The sequence below is a fragment of the Vicia villosa genome, unplaced genomic scaffold (assembly GCF_029867415.1).
Source record: "Vicia villosa cultivar HV-30 ecotype Madison, WI unplaced genomic scaffold, Vvil1.0 ctg.001429F_1_1, whole genome shotgun sequence".
In the NCBI taxonomy this organism is placed as follows: Eukaryota; Viridiplantae; Streptophyta; class Magnoliopsida; order Fabales; family Fabaceae; genus Vicia; species Vicia villosa.
Window position 1 is genome coordinate 395,682 of NW_026705616.1, and position 16,983 is coordinate 412,664.

The window sequence follows — 16,983 nt, forward strand, 5'->3', positions numbered from 1 at the left end:
AATTACTTTGTGAATAATGTTATGATAAAAACCCTATTTATTTAGGTCTTAATTAGGTATAGATTTCATCTTTGCCTTAATTAAGTTGACTTTTGTCAATCTACAAAATTGTTTTCAATCTCCGATTAAACAGATGATTAAGGTTTTCAAACAACAAAACCTTATATCATTTCAATCTTTTCTTCAACTGTTTTCATAAACAGTAAATCATTTTTAAGTGGGCCTCTAATAGAGTGTAAGTCCCAAAAACCTTCTCTTCTTAGCTTGTTTTCAAAACTATATTTTCAAAATCTTCTTTCTGTTTTCAAAAACATTCTTCTGGTATTTGAAGGGCATTATTCCCGGTGAAACTCTTCAGATACCTATGTGACCTTTGTCCATCTTCACTTCTTCTGTTTTCAAAAACCATTAACTGTTTATCATATACATTCAACTGTTATCAACAAAAACAACAAAAATTACTGTTGAGGCTCTGTACATACTTCTTCAATGGCCTCCACTCCATCCAGGTTAGGCTTTACAAGCTTTCAATTTACAGTCTTTATTTAAATTACTGTCAAATATAAACTGTGCATATATTAGTTTAGAACTACGTTTGAGTATAAACCTTAGGACAGTTAAACTATATATATATTATAGGAATATGACCTAGGATTGAGAATGTCTTCCCGGTGAAGGCTCTTTCCTAATTAGAGATCTGTAGTTCAAACCCCCAAGATGAATTATTCCCGGTGAAACATCTTGGCAAAAACCTTAGAATCCAAAAATAATAGGACACATCCACCCAAAGAGGAATTATTCCCGGTGAAACCTCTTACCCATTTGCTTAGAACCAAAATAAGTTCAAAACTACATAAGCTTTCTCTTGTGCTATAACAAGGACCCTCGATTAGCCTCCTCTTGGGCTTTGTACAAGGACCCACAGGCTTCTTAAAAGCATTTCCAGCTTCCTCTTGAGCTTGTATACAAGGACCCATCAGGTTTCTTATAAACATAGGAACAGGTCTTTAGTCACCTTTTAGCCTACCCTGGTGAGTTTCTTCCAATTTAAACCAGACTTAAAACAAGCTAAGTTTGTCTCAATTTCACATTGAGTACATTTTTGGAATGAGAGACATGGACAGTCTCTGTCACCCTTATCTTCATCAATCCTCCTTAGTAGAGTCTAGGATCTATGTTTTGGTCATCCTCAGCATTGAGTCAGCCTTCATCTTGGGCTTTAAACAAAGAGTCTCCACTAGATAATCTTTCTGCCATCCATCATTTCAATAAAAATCCCTGGAAAGGGTTAGCCTCCAACATCTGTCTAAAAAGTCAAAACCCCTGGAAAGGGTTAGCCTCCAAAGTCAATTAATAAATGTCAAAAAATAAATAGATTTCATTCTCTTAGGAGATAATTTCCCCAAAAAAAAAAAAGTCAAAACCCCTGGAAAGGGTCAGTCTCCAAAAAAACATGATAAAGTCAGTCTTTTAATAGACAAATTCACCAGCTGAGTCAAAATCCCTGGAAAGGGTTAGCTTCCATCAAAAAACAGTCTTTTAATAGATAAAATCTCCTCAATAGAGTCAAAACCAACAAAAACAGTTAGCCTCAACCTTGGGCTTCATACAAGGCACCCCAAACAATAAAACTCCCCTGTCAAGAGTCAGCCTCAACCTTGGGCATTGTACAAGGCAGATAATAGAGTCTCCCCAGTGAGTCCTTCATCACTCAGTAGCCACAACCTTGGGCTTTGTACAAGGCAAATAAACCATATCTTTCATGTGTCAAAGATTCCTAACACTTAGGATCTTTCCCCATATAGTCATCCATACTTAATTCATTTAAGAGTCCGCCACAACCTTGGGCTTTGTACAAGGCACATAAATAGAGTCTCCCTAAGTAGAGTCAGCCTCAATTCTGGGCTTTTGTACAGAACACTAAAATACCCTGTAATTAACCCCCAGTGGAGCCATCTCCCAGAGCCAATAATAATAATTAATCAATCAAAAAGCCTCAAGCTTGGGCCTCATACAAGCCAGCTAAAGTCAAATCTTTTATACAGTAGATAGACATAGCTTATCTCTATAGAGAGATATTTTTACTACTCTACCACATTCAAACAAACAAACATTACATTTCAATTTCAATTTCAATCAAAGTCTCCCATTTAGGACTCTGAAAGACATGCTCTGGCACATCCCCAGACTTGTACACTTTCCCTAATTTGGACGAGCAACTTTCTTTCATTTAAGAGGCATCTGACTGGCATACTTGCACACACACAAGTAAGGTCCCCCTCTTGAATGAAATGAATTCAGTTATTCTGTCACTCTTTCAAAATGTTTGTGGTAGAATAGTATAAATACCTCTCTGTAGAGATGATTTCATGTCTCTTTACTGTAAACAGAGATTTAATTCCAAGCTTCAACCTTGAGCTTCAAGCAAGGCACCAAAAATAATTAATTTCCCTAGTTAGTTCCCCGAACTACATTAAGCTCTGACTTCCACTAGGGATATGTAGGCATGAGGTTCACAAGGAATCTCAGCGAGCTAATAAAATACCAAAAATAGTCAGTCTGTCTGTTTGTCTGTCTTTTCAAATCAATCCAATTCCTTCTCCTAACACAAAGGAGAAACTTTCCCAATCATAGCAATAAACACAAACACAATGACACAGAGAAGGTTCCTGTAGAATACTACAGATATGTAGGGTGTTTAAACACTTCCCTATGTATAACCGACCTCCCGGACTCCAGAATTTCTAGTCTAGGTGAAATCCCCACACTTAGCAAACTCCTAGGGTTTAGTTGAGATCTTTTTTCCCCTTTCCTACTCGTAGGACAAATAAGAAAGTTCGTGTGATATCGTAGGAATAACTGAAATAAAATTCATCCCACCACGGGCGCATTCTCCTTCCAAATTTCGCGTGAAGGGTTTAGCGTGCCGTCCTCCCAAGTGAAACGGGGAGGTAAAAGAAAACGACACCACAGAAAAATGGCGACTCTGCTGGGGATATAAGTGTTAAAAACCTTGGTTTATCATCCAAACCAATGGTTGACCTGTTGCTGGTCCAGCCCCAATGAGGAATTAGGGATGCCAAATTCCCCCTCAAACAAGAGAGGTCCTGCCTAACCTCTGTGTCATATCATGTGTTTGTTGCATATATATTTGTTTATTTTGTTTATTCTGTATCGGGAAAGGGCTTGATTCCCCCTTGTGGTGAGAAATCCTATACCCGGATTTGAGTGCAACATAAGATAGGATGGAGGATGTCTTCCCGGTGAAGGCCCTCTAATCTTGGTTTCCAAATCTACTCTTGGGATTTGCCTGGCTGGTTGTGATTAACTGCGCCACTGCATTCCGAGACTGGTTTGTACTAGGAGGACCTAGAAACACATTAACCCCACTTAAAGCCTTTTTTAGGACGTAGAGCGGTGATTACGGAAGTAATTGTCACGCAGATACTACACTCAGAAAAAAAACTCTCTTATAGATACCAATCAACGTATCTTTAAGATTGAGCAAAAACTCTGAGACCCCTAGAACCCGTTCTACAGGTACAAAAATCGTTAACCTTAGTTTACCATTGGGGCGGGGATTGCGTTTTGACTTCATGACCACTATACCCTTCAACGCCATGTTTGTTTAAAACTCTTGTGTGTGCATTCATGCATTCATGCATCATTCATTAATAAACAACTAAAAACAAAAAGAGTCTTTTTCGAGTCGTTTTTCAAGGAAACTAAATAACGAACGTTTTGAACTTCAGAGAAAGAGAGAAACGGAGAAAGGACTTAAGGATCTATACCATGGATTATGGAAGAAAGAGAGCTAGGAAATACACCTTCAAGATTCCCCAGGTCGAGGAACTGGGAAAGCTCGGAAAACTGGTGGTCAACCCCCAGGCTTTCAAGGAGAAGTATGGAAAACTTCTGCCTTTGCTCAATACCAACATGGTGGATGGGATCCTTCCCACCTTGGTACAGTTTTACGATCCAACGTATCACTGTTTCACCTTTCCAGATTATCAGCTCATGCCTACGTTAGAGGAGTACTCTCGTCTGATTGGAATACCCGTGTACGCGCAAGATCCGTACTCCGGTTTGGAAAGGAATCCTGACGACGTTATCATTGCTGCAACTACTCCCTTGAACGTAGTCGACATCAGAACTCATATGGTGAGTAGAGGAGGAATTCAAGGATTACCCTCCAACTTCCTGTTTGATCAAGCTCGGTACTTCGTCAGCATCCAAGATATGAGCGCTTTTGAGGAAGTCTTGGCTTTGCTTATCTACGGATTGTTTTTGTTCCCTAACATTAACGATTTCGTCGACATCAACGCAATTAAGATCTTCTTAATTGGAAATCCAGTTCCAACCTTGCTTGCGGATGCTTATCACTCTGTGCATTCAAGAAACCTGCAGCGAGGAGGATTAATCACATGCTGCGTACCGTTGTTATACGAATGGTTCGTTTCACACCTGCCAAAGTCTAGCACTTTCTGGAACATGAGGGATGGCCTTTACTGGTCACAGAAAATCATGTCTCTCACTCATACAGACATTGATTGGTGTAGTCCTGACAACGACGAAACCAAGATCGTCTTCAGTTGCGGAAGTTTCCCCAACGTACCCCTTATTGGAACTAAGGGAGGAATTAGTTACAATCCAGCTTTAGCCCGTCGTCAATACGGCTATCCCATGAAAAATATACCAAGTAACATCCAATTGGAGGGTCTGTTCTTCAAAAACATCGACGATCATGGCAACATGCTGAAGAAAGAAATTGTCCAAGCCTGGCGTCTTGTTCACAGCAAAGGGAGAAGATTGTTAGGAAAACATCTTTGCATCTCCCTGGATCCTTACCTTCAATGGGTACGCGTCAGAGCATTCAAGCTCAGGATGCCATATCAACGTCAAGAACCTATTCCCCTAAGGGAACCAATTTACCTTTTCTCCACCGATGTTGAAAAATTGCAAGCGGCATTAAACAAGGTATGCCAAGAAAGGAATGCTTGGAGGAACAAGTATCGAATTGTCAACACGGAAAATGTTGAAATTCAAAACATCCTAAGAAGGAAGGATGAGTTACTTGAAGTACTCGATCGACAAGTGACACAAACGTCACTTTCTCATCATATCCCTCCTGCTTCCTGGATCATCGATCAGCTCACGTCAGAGAACGCTCAGCTCAAGAAACAGAAGAAGATGTTAGAACGTGAAGTCGGCTCATCATCAAAGTTTTAGAGTCCTTTCTCTCAGTTTCTCTGTATTTCCATTTTCAAAGTGTGTAAAAACGGCGTTTTCGCTTAATTAATAAAAGTTTGATGTTTCATAACGTAATTATGGTGTTTCCTTGAAAAATAATAACTTAATTGCATATCATACATCGCTTTAGTCGTACGCACTGACACGAGAATTGTCGCGGATCTAATAGTCACTTTCCTTTCTCCAGAAAGAGAGGAGGAGAAAGAGGTGAACCAAGACTTTCAAGCTGTCTCATCCATACAACACTCGTTCAAGTCACAAGAAAAGAATGGAAGACTTTGAGCAAGAGAATGAAGAACTCAGAGAAGAGATTAATACTCTCAAGGGTACTGTTGAAAGGCTCAATAGTATGGTAGAAGCCCTGGTAGTTGCGCAGAATCGACCAACGCCAGAAGAACCGCAAAGGACTGTGGTTTCCGAGATTGTTTCTACTCCTATTCCTCAGTATACCATGCCGCCTGATCGACCTTGGGGCATGCCGTATAACTTTACTCCAGAAGGATACATACCTCCAGCTTCTGAAGCTCCAAAAGTCACCATGGATATGCGTCCACCGGAGGGTTACAAACCTCTGGAAATTGAAGTTCCAAGAGCAACGGCAATGGGTTTCGCACAACAGAATGCTGAGATTCCAAGATCTGCTGTCATGACTTCTCCACAGCCCATTACACATACTTTTCCCCCGCAAGGCGGACAAGTATATCATCACGCTCCAAGTGAGGATGCTGGCGTGTATGAAAGATTGGACGAGTTCCAAGAACAGTTTCTGCAAATGCAGAAGGAACTCAAAACTCTTCGAGGACAAGATCTATTTGGAAAGAATGCTGCAGACCTCTGTCTGGTTCCAAATGTTAAGATTCCTCACAAGTTCAAAGTACCAGAATTCGAGAAGTACAAAGGGAATTCATGCCCACAAAGTCATCTTGTGATGTACGCTCGAAGAATGTCAACTCAGACTGATAATCAACAATTGCTCATTCATTATTTTCAAGACAGCCTGACTGGTGCTGCACTCAAATGGTACATGAACTTGGACAGTTCAGAGATTCGTACTTTTCGAGACCTCGGAGAGGCCTTCGTCAAACAGTATAAGTACAATCTGGATATGGCTCCCGACAGAGATCAACTCCGGGCCATGACTCAGAAGGATAGAGAAAGCTTCAAGGAATACGCTCAAAGATGGCGTGAAGTTGCTGCTCAAATCTGTCCACCACTTGAAGAGAAAGAAATGACAAAAATCTATCTCAAAACTTTAAGTCCATTTTACTACGGACGAATGGTTGCAAGTGCACCAAGTGACTTTACCGAGATGGTAAACATGGGTGTGCGTTTAGAAGAAGCAGTTCGAGAAGGACGCTTGAACAAAGAACCAGAATCTTCTGTTGGTCCAAGGAAGTATGGAAGTTCTTTCCAGAAGAAAAAGGATCAAGATGTCAGCAATGTCTTACACAAAATCAAGAAGAAATTTCAACCTCAAGTTGCAACAATAACTCCGGTTGTTAACTCAGCGCCAGCTTATCAACCTCAGGTTTCGCAACAACAAATTCAACAAAGGTCGCAGCAACCTCAGCAGCAGGTTCGACCTCCAAATTACAACAATCGGGCTCCGAGGTATCCTGCCTTTGACCCCGTACCAATGCCGTATGCAGAATTGTTTCCAACATTACTGGCAAAAGGACTCATTCAGACAAGGAGTCCTCCAAATCCTACAAACAGTTCCTCACCATGGTATAAGGCTGACCAATCTTGTCCCTATCATCAGGGGGCACCAGGTCACAATATTGAGAACTGTTTCTCTTTCAAGATTGACGTCCAACGATTAGTGAAGAGCGGAATGCTATCCTTCAAAGATACTAATCCAAACGTCCAAGCAAATCCTTTGCCGCAGCACAAAGAAGCTTCAGTAAATCTGATAGACCAGCACCCCAACGTCATTCAAATCTACGACATTCGTCAGATAGGGGAAAATCTTGTCAAGATGCACGCTAAACAAGCTGGGTACGGTCATGTACCACCTCACAACTACTTCACATGCGAAATTTGTCCAAAGAATAATCAAGGATGTGCCGTAATTCAAGCTGCATTACAAGAACAAATGGACTTAGGATGGATTCAACATATCCGAGTCAGGACTGAACATGACATCAACATGGTTCAAGGATGTCCAGGAGAATACAAAATCTACAAAGTTGAAGACCTTGAAGGATCAGTAGTCAGGTTCCACAAAACTTTAAATGGACTTGCCTACTTTGGAACAGATTTCCACGCCTACAGTAGATGCAGAATCTGTCGAAGAAATTCACGAGGATGTTTGCGTGTTCGCAACGACATTCAAAAGCTGATGGATGACAATACCATTACTGTTCTTGCCAACAGAGAAGATGACGAAGTCTTTACCGTATCTCTTCAAATTAATCAAGTTGAACCTATGCAAGTTAAGTATGATAGCAGGAAAACAGCAGTTGCACCGCTAGTCATCTACTTACCAGGTCCTGTACCATATGAGTCCAGCAAGGCTATACCATACAAGTACAACGCTACATTCATTGAAAATGGTAAGGAAATACCATTACCGTCTGTTGTCAACATTGCTGATGTTAGTCGAGTCACCAGAAGTGGACGAGTCTTCAACAGAACAACAGAAAATGTGGAGAAACCTTTGGAGGAAGTACCACATAGGCAAGACAATCTTCCGACCAATGCTGTTCAAGCGAAAGAAAATGATGAGATCTTGAAGTTAATCCAGAGGAGTGAATACAACATTGTAGATCAATTACTACATACTCCGTCTAGGATTTCTGTTCTTTCCCTGCTATTGAGTTCTGAAGCTCATAGGGAAGCTCTACAGAAAGTTTTGGAACAAGCTTTCGTAGAACCAAGTGTTACTATAAGTCAATTCAACAACATCGTTGCCAACATCTCCGCCGGAACTAGCCTAAGTTTCTGTGACGAAGATCTTCCTGAAGAAGGAGTGGACCACAATCTTCCACTTCACATCTCAGTTGGCTGCATGGGTGATACACTCACAGGAGTCCTAATAGACAATGGATCCTCTCTCAACGTCATGCCTAAATCAACATTGTCAAGATTATCTTTCGAAGATTACCCTCTAAGAAAAAGTCATGTCATCGTCAAAGCATTTGATGGATCAAGGAAGTCAGTTTTCGGAGAAGTAGATCTTCCCATAACTATTGGACCTCAGACGTTCAAAATCACTTTCCAGGTTATGGATATTCCAGCACAATACAGTTGTTTGCTAGGTCGCCCATGGATTCATGAGGCTGGGGCAATTACTTCAACACTTCATCAGAAACTGAAGTTCATAAGGAATGACAAATTGGTAACCGTATGTGGAGAACGAGCTCTGATCGTCAGCAACCTGTCATCATTCTCCGACATAGAACCAAAAGAAGTTGTTGGAACTAAATTCCAAGCACTTTCCTTAGACAAAGGAAAGGAGAAAGCAGCGTCTATTTCTTCATACAAAGATGCAATCCAAGTTGTAAAGGATGGCACAACCAGTGGTTGGGGGCACATTAATATTCCTACCAACAACAAGAACAGAACGGGAATTGGATTCTTTCCCACATCATCAAAAGCTATCCCAGGGATTGAAGTAGTTCTCCTTATTCAAGAAACTTTCTGCAGTGGAGGTTTTCTTCAACCTGTTCAACAAACAGTCAATATCATCGATACGGAAAGCACCGATGAAGAGGAATGGTTATCCTATCTTCACAAATCAGGATACATCGCCCTATCAGAGTCTGAACCACTTTGCTGTTATCCAAATGAAGAATCTGAAAGTAAGACTCAACCAAGCAGTGATGAAGTTACTAACAGCTTCACCACCAGAAGTCATGGTTCATCAGAAGAAGTTCCTCCTATCCCCGAAGAGACTTGGGATACATTAGGAGAACCAAGCGGAAAATTCGACTACATGGTGAAATACTCCGCTCCTGAAAGCTCAAAAATCTCTCTTGAAGATATTGTTCCAACTGGATGGAACATTGATTATGAGTACCTCTCTCAGCCAAAAGAGATGTATAACCCTTGCTATTCATCATCATCGACTGGTGAAATCATCATTGAGGATTATATCCCCAAGTCACCTTCCGAGGCTAAGGATCTAGAGTTCACATATCTAGTCAATGCCATCTTGGGAGAAGAGCAAGACCAAAATACAGAAGAGGATGATCTCGAAAGTGTCTCCGACAACGAGTCTCTCCATTCAGAAGATTGGAAGTTTCCTCAAAAGAAAGTTCGACATACTCCACTTGGAAAGGGGTATGCTCACACTGCTCAGTCTGCTGAAGTAGAAGAAGATTGTCTGAGTGTTGCAAAGACAGTGGTTGGTAAATCAAGACCTACCACAGGCCAGCTTAAGCCTAAGGTTCCAGATTACTTAGTGCACAATGGGGTTCGCCACTACTGGACAGCTGTTGAAGTTTCAACTGTTGTTCGCACTCCTAAGTAGGAACTTTCACCGTTATTTTGTCCTCTCACCATAGCCCAGGGTGAAGAGATGTTTCATAGGGCTTTGCATTTTACTATTTCTTAGGAAAATGTCCCTCTTTGCTTCGCCCAAAGCAATAGAGTTTTGTTTTATAGGGTCTTTGTTTCAAGAAATGACTGTCCATAAATAAAAATGTCATTCTGTTCCTTCGTTTAGTTTTTCCTTTTTTCGGAAATTGGTAATCCTAAAAAACACCCTAAAAAAAAAACATCAAATATTCCATTAACTGCATACACCGAGTCTTCCCTCGTTGTCTAAATAAAACTTATCACACATATGCAGATTAATCATAAAATACCCCGTTGAAACGTGCGACCGTATGACTTCTCCAAGCTTTAAGTTTCCTGTATTCGAGGCAGAGGAAGAAGAAGACGAAGAAATATCAAAGGAAATTTCACGGTTACTTCAACAAAAGGAAGAAGCCATTCAGCCATACAATGAGCCTCTAGAGATCATTAACCTTGGTTCCGATGGAAACAGAAGAGAGGTTAAGATTGGAGCTTCGCTCAGTTCAGAGATTAGAGAGAGTTTGATACAGCTACTCAAAGAATTCTCAGATGTCTTCGCTTGGTCTTATCAAGATATGCCAGGGTTGGATACCAGTATAGTGGAGCATCACTTGCCATTAAAAGCAGAATGCCCTCCGGTCAAGCAAAAATTAAGAAGAACTCATCCGGAGATGGCCATGAAAATCAAAGAGGAAGTTCAAAAGCAAATCGATGCAGGTTTCCTCGTCACTTCAGAATACCCTCAGTGGTTAGCCAACATTGTTCCCGTTCCTAAGAAAGACGGAAAAGTCCGCATGTGCGTCGACTACAGAGATTTGAACAAAGCTAGCCCTAAGGATGATTTTCCTTTACCACATATTGATATGTTGGTAGACAGTACAGCAAAATCCAAAGTTTTCTCATTCATGGACGGATTTTCAGGATACAACCAAATTAAAATGGCACCTGAAGACATGGAGAAAACAGCTTTCATCACCCCCTGGGGCACGTTCTGCTATCGAGTTATGCCGTTTGGACTGAAGAACGCAGGGGCAACTTATCAAAGGGCCATGACCACGCTTTTCCACGACATGATGCATAAAGAAGTGGAAGTCTATGTGGACGACATGATTGCCAAATCAGAAAATGAAGAAGATCACATACAGAATCTGGCAAAGTTGTTTCAACGCTTACGGAAGTTTCAGCTTCGCCTGAACCCCAACAAGTGTACCTTTGGTGTCTACTCAGGAAAACTCCTTGGTTTCATCGTCAGCAAACGAGGAATTGAAGTAGATCCAGACAAAGTCAAGGCAATTCAAGAAATGCCTTCGCCCAGAACCGAGAAACAAGTTAGGGGATTTCTTGGACGTCTGAATTACATCTCGAGATTCATATATCTCATGACTGCAACTTGCGCTCCTATTTTCAAACTTCTACGGAAAAATCAAAGTTGCGTCTGGACAGACGATTGTCAGAAAGCGTTCGACAGCATTAAGAAATATCTGCTCGAACCACCCATCCTGTCTCCTCCAGTGGGAGGAAGACCTTTGATAATGTACTTAACCGTCTTAGAAGATTCCATGGGTTGTGTCCTTGGACAGCAAGACGAGACAAAAAGAAAAGAGCATGCCATTTACTACCTGAGCAAGAAATTCACTGACTGTGAATCCCGCTACTCCATGCTCGAGAAGACGTGTTGTGCTTTGGCCTGGGCTGCCAAGCGTCTCCGCCAGTACATGATTCGACATACTACTTGTTTGATCTCTCATATGGATCCAATCAAGTACATCTTTGAGAAGCCTGCCTTAACCGGGAGAATTGCCCGTTGGCAGATGTTGTTATCAGAATATGACATTGAGTATCACGCACAGAAAGCCGTGAAAGGAAGCATTCTAGCTGAGCACCTGGCTCACCACCCACTCAATGGTCATGAATCAACCAGTTTCGACTTTCCTGACGAGGATGTCATGTACCTCAAGATGAAAGATTACGACGAGCCACTACCAGACGAAGGACCTGAGATAGGATCCCAGTGGGGCTTAATCTTTGACGGAGCTGTCAATACTTATGGACGAGGAATTGGGGCAATCATTGTTACCCCTCAGGGTACCCATATTCCCTTTACTGCCAGATTAACTTTCAAATGCACAAACAATGAGGCCGAATATGAAGCTTGCATCATGGGTCTCGAAGAAGCCATGGATCTAAGAATCAAACACTTGGATGTATACGGAGATTCTGCTTTGGTCATCAATCAAATCAAAGGAGAATGGGAAACACGCCAACCAGGGCTAATTCCTTACAAAGACTACGCAAGAAGATTGTTACCATTCTTCGACAGGGTAGATTTTCATCACATTCCCCGTGAAGAAAACAATTTGGCTGATGCATTAGCCACACTCTCTTCCATGATTAGGATAAATCATTGGAATGACATTCCTCAGATTGATGTTATGCGCCTGGATAGGCCCGCTCATGTTTTCACAATAGAAGCAATCATCGACGACAAACCGTGGTATCACGACATCAAGAACTTTCTTCAAAAGCAAGAGTACCCTCTTGGGGCATCAAAGAAAGATAGAAAGACTTTGAGAAAGTTAGCTTGTAGATTCTTCTTGAATGAAGATGTTCTGTACAAGAGAAACTTCGACATGGTTCTGCTCAGATGCGTTGACAGAAAAGAAGCAGAAATACTCATGAGAGAAATACATGAAGGTTCCTTTGGTACTCACACCAATGGACATACCATGACAAGGAAAATACTGAGAGCAGGATATTATTGGCTGACGATGGAGTCAGATTGCTTCCAGTACGCAAAGAGGTGTCACAAATGCCAGATCTACGCCGATAGAATCCATGTGCCACCATCTCTGCTCAACATACTCTCTTCCCCTTGGCCTTTCTCCATGTGGGGAATCGACATGATCGGAATGATCGAGCCAAAAGCGTCCAACGGACATCGCTTCATCTTGGTAGCCATAGACTATTTCACCAAATGGGTTGAAGCAGCTTCATATGCAAACGTTACAAGACAAGTTGTCGTCAGGTTTATCAAGAATCATATCATCTGTCGCTACGGCATTCCTAGCAAGATAATCACTGACAATGGGTCAAATTTGAATAAAAAAATGATAAAGGAACTTTGTGAAGAATTCAAGATCGAACATCACAACTCATCTCCTTACAGACCAAAGATGAATGGAGCTGTAGAAGCAGCTAACAAAAACATCAAGAAAATCATTCAGAAGATGGTCATCACTTACAAAGATTGGCACGAAATGCTCCCATATGCTCTTCATGGTTACCATACATCAGTACGTACTTCGACTGGAGCAACTCCTTTCTCCCTTGTATATGGCATGGAGGCAGTCCTACCTATAGAGGTTGAGATTCCATCAATGAGAGTCTTGATGGAGGCAAAATTAACAGAAGCCGAGTGGTGTCAAAGCAGATTCGATGAATTGAACTTAATCGAAGAAAAGCGCATGACAGCTTTATGCCACGGACAGCTATATCAACAAAGAATGAAGAAAGCTTTCGACAAAAAGGTTCGACCTCGCACAATCAAAGAAGGCGACCTTGTACTCAAAAAACTTCAATCTTTTCTCACAGATTCGAGAGGGAAATGGACTCCCAATTATGACGGCCCCTACGTGGTCAAGAGAGCTTTCTCAGGAGGAGCCTTAATACTCACGACTATGGATGGAGAAGAATTCACCCGTCCTGTGAACGTCGACGCAGTCAAGAAATACTTCGCCTAAATAAACAAAAAGAACAGCTCGCTAAGTTGAAAACTCGCAAAGAGCGACTTAGGCAAAAAAGAGCGTCTCGGTGAATCGAAAACCCGAAAGGGCGATTCAGGCAAAAGTTAGAGACATAAAAAATAAATAATCAATCCCGGTAAACTTAAAACCCGAAAGGGGTAGTTTGCGCAAAAGTTAGGGATATATGGCAAGTAACTGTGTTCAGGACAAACTTGATCATTCAAAATCCATAGCGGAGTGTTCATCAGCAGTAGGTCATCTTCTACGAAGCACGAATACAGCGCGACTTGGAGTGGAAGGGAAAGATAACGGTCGTCACGTTTCATCGTAGCCCTTTTCCCGAAAATTACCAATTTCCAACTTTGTAAATACTCCATGGAATCAAGCATTTGGCTGATTACCATTCCATATATAATAATTTGAGCCTTGTGCTTTCCTTTGCAATCTAGTCTTATTCAGTTTCTTGAAATGCATTTTAAGTTTAAATAGTCAATTTCTTGAAACAAATGTTTTCATAAAATAAAAATGAATTTACTTGCAAAAATAAAGGTGAAAGTTCTTTCTAAGGCTTACAAACAATAGGAAAGAATGCAAACAGTTGCTCCGAGAACGGGGGAGACTCCGGGAACTAAGATTTCCCCATGGGGTCGCTTTGCGAACATCTCCCGATGACGGATCTTCACTTCAATTCATATTACTCATTTCAAACAGCGGACAACTGATAACCAGATATTCCCGAGAGAGTTCGAACTCCAAGAAGAGGACATCTTCTGATCCACAAGAATTTCAGTCGTATCATAGGATTTCACATCCGCGACAATTCTATTCACATTCACTTTACATTTTATAATTGTCATAATATTCATGCATACATTACATCACAACTGCATAGTCAAATTAGGCTTTTTATCATGAGAATGCCCGAGTCATGAGGGCATGAACTCAAGTTTCCCCTGCAAACACTGGAGAAACTTTTTCCTTCAAGACAACGATCCATGTAGAGAGGTTTCCCCAAGCAAGTCAATAAATGGTGGTCTCCCCCAAAGAGATAGTTTGTTCACTTTTGGAATCCCTCAGCCGAGAATCTCCTGCAGAGCGACATTCGACAGTCTTCTTCAGATAAGATAGTCTGCTTCACATTCCGGAACTCCCTACAGGTCTGGTATTTCCCCAGCAAGGTCGAGAGATGCCACCTTCTTTTTCGTCAAAGAAAATAATTCAGAATCTCCCAGCAGATCTACAAATGATTCCCCAGCGGAGTCAGCAAATGATAGTCTTCATCCAGAAGATAGTTCAGATTCCCCAACAAAGTCAGTAAATGGCAGTCTCTTTCAGCAGAAGACAGTTTGCTCACTTTCTATCACAACAAAGTCAGTAAATGGCAGTCTCTTTCAGCAGAAGACAGTTTGCTCACTTTCTATCACAACAAAGTCAGTAAATGGCAGTCTCTTTCAGCAGAAGACAGTTTGCTCACTTTCTATCACAACAAAGTCAGTAAATGGCAGTCTCTTTCAGCAGAAGACAGTTTGCTCACTTTCTATCATAACAAAGTCAGCAAATGGCAGTCTCCTTCAGCAGAAGACAGTTTGCTCACTTTCTTTCATGACAGGGTCGACGAATAGCAGTCTCTCCCAGTAGAAGACAGTTTGCTCCCCTAGCAATTGGCAAATGGCAGTCTTTTCCCAAGAAAAGACAGTTTGTCTGCTAAATACTCAAGAGATCGACAAATGGCAGTTTCTTCAAACAGTTTGTCTGTTTCTGGGATGCTTAACTCCCCACAGAGTCGATGAATGGCAGTTTTCCTCTTAGGAAAATAGTTCGTTGATTCCCCAGGCATCAGTTGACGAATGGCAGTTTTCACCCCGAAAACAGTTCGTCCGCCTTCAAACGAAGTCATTAGCCCCTCAAAAGATCATGGGCCCATATGACAATCTTTCAAAGACGTCAAGTCAAAAGGGAAGATGGTGAAGTTTCTTTACTACCGTCGAATGGCATCTTATCTCCAAGCGCTGATAAGAAGTTAGACGAGGAAACAAACCTTTGAAGTTTCTCTACAGCCGTCAAATGGCATCTTACCTCCAAGCGCTGGTAAGAAGTTTGACGAGGAAACAAACCTTTGAAGTTTCTTTACTACCGTCGAATGGCATCTTATCTCCAAGCGCTGATAAGAAGTTAGACGAGGAAACAAACCTTTGAAGTTTCTCTACAGCCGTCAAATGGCATCTTACCTCCAAGCGCTGGTAAGAAGTTTGATGAGGAAACAGACCTTTGGAGATTTTCTCTTTATCTGAGATATTGTCCAAACGCAACTAAGACCAGTTTCGAGATTTGGACATCCGGAACGAGAGGAGGGTTTTTACCTTTTTCTAAGAATCAACACTTAGTTAAAGAAGATGGATTGCGCATCCTACATTGCCATCCATTCTCCAGAATCCACATCAAGTATTTCTACAGAAGTTTGTCTCCTCATCCCCCGCCAAGCGCGACAACAGGATCAAATCATGCAAAGATTTTATCAATTACAACATCTCAGGAGCGCCCAAAATTCGGGCATTCTTTGATATTTAAGTCTCTTTTACGCAGGAGAGATCGAGATCTCAATCTCTCTCCCTCCAGATAAAAGAAACTTAAATAGGGGCATCTGTCATACCCTAATTTTTGACCCCCCTGAGATGACATATCTTCAGGATTTTTCATCAGGTCAAGACAAGTACCCAGAGCAGTCATTTCTCCATCTGGTACCTAATCGAGGATGCTCAAAGACAAGAAAGCTCAGGCAAAGGATCAATCAATACAAGGATTAGTCCCTAATACAATCATGAGGCTCAAAGACTTCACTTTTCTCATCTATGATTGATTAGACATCCAGTCATATGAGTACAGGTTTACTCAGGTCGCCAGACTAGGGTTCTGAGCCTATTAAGGACTGAAATCAGGGATCACATTTGGGAAACCCTAAAAAACCTCAGAGGGTCATTCAAAGACATCAATCATCTTCAAATAACTCATATTACAAGGTCTACTGGACATCACACTTCAATTCAAAGTCTACAGTCATTACTTTCACATGGTCGACAAATTAGGGTTTTGACCTAATTCACCAAGATAGTTGACTTCTGATCAGGGCATGAATCCAAAACTCAAGACATGATTCAAGGATCTCTACTACCTCCATATAATCCATTTATATCATCCATTTGTGGAGAAGATCTTATTTCTACACAAAAGCCCAAAAATTCACTTTGTCAGGAAAAAGTCAACTGTAAAGGATCATCATTGACTTTTAAGGTTTTTGGTCAAAAAATGACTTTCAAAGATCAATATCATCAATATATGGATGTCAAAGTCATTTGGCCAAAGAAATTCAAAGAAATTCATCAAGGAGCGAAAAGTCGGGAATTAGGGTTTTTGAAGGCATGGTGAGATCTCAAAATTTCACCTACACAACTCAAAAAACTTCCAACATGAA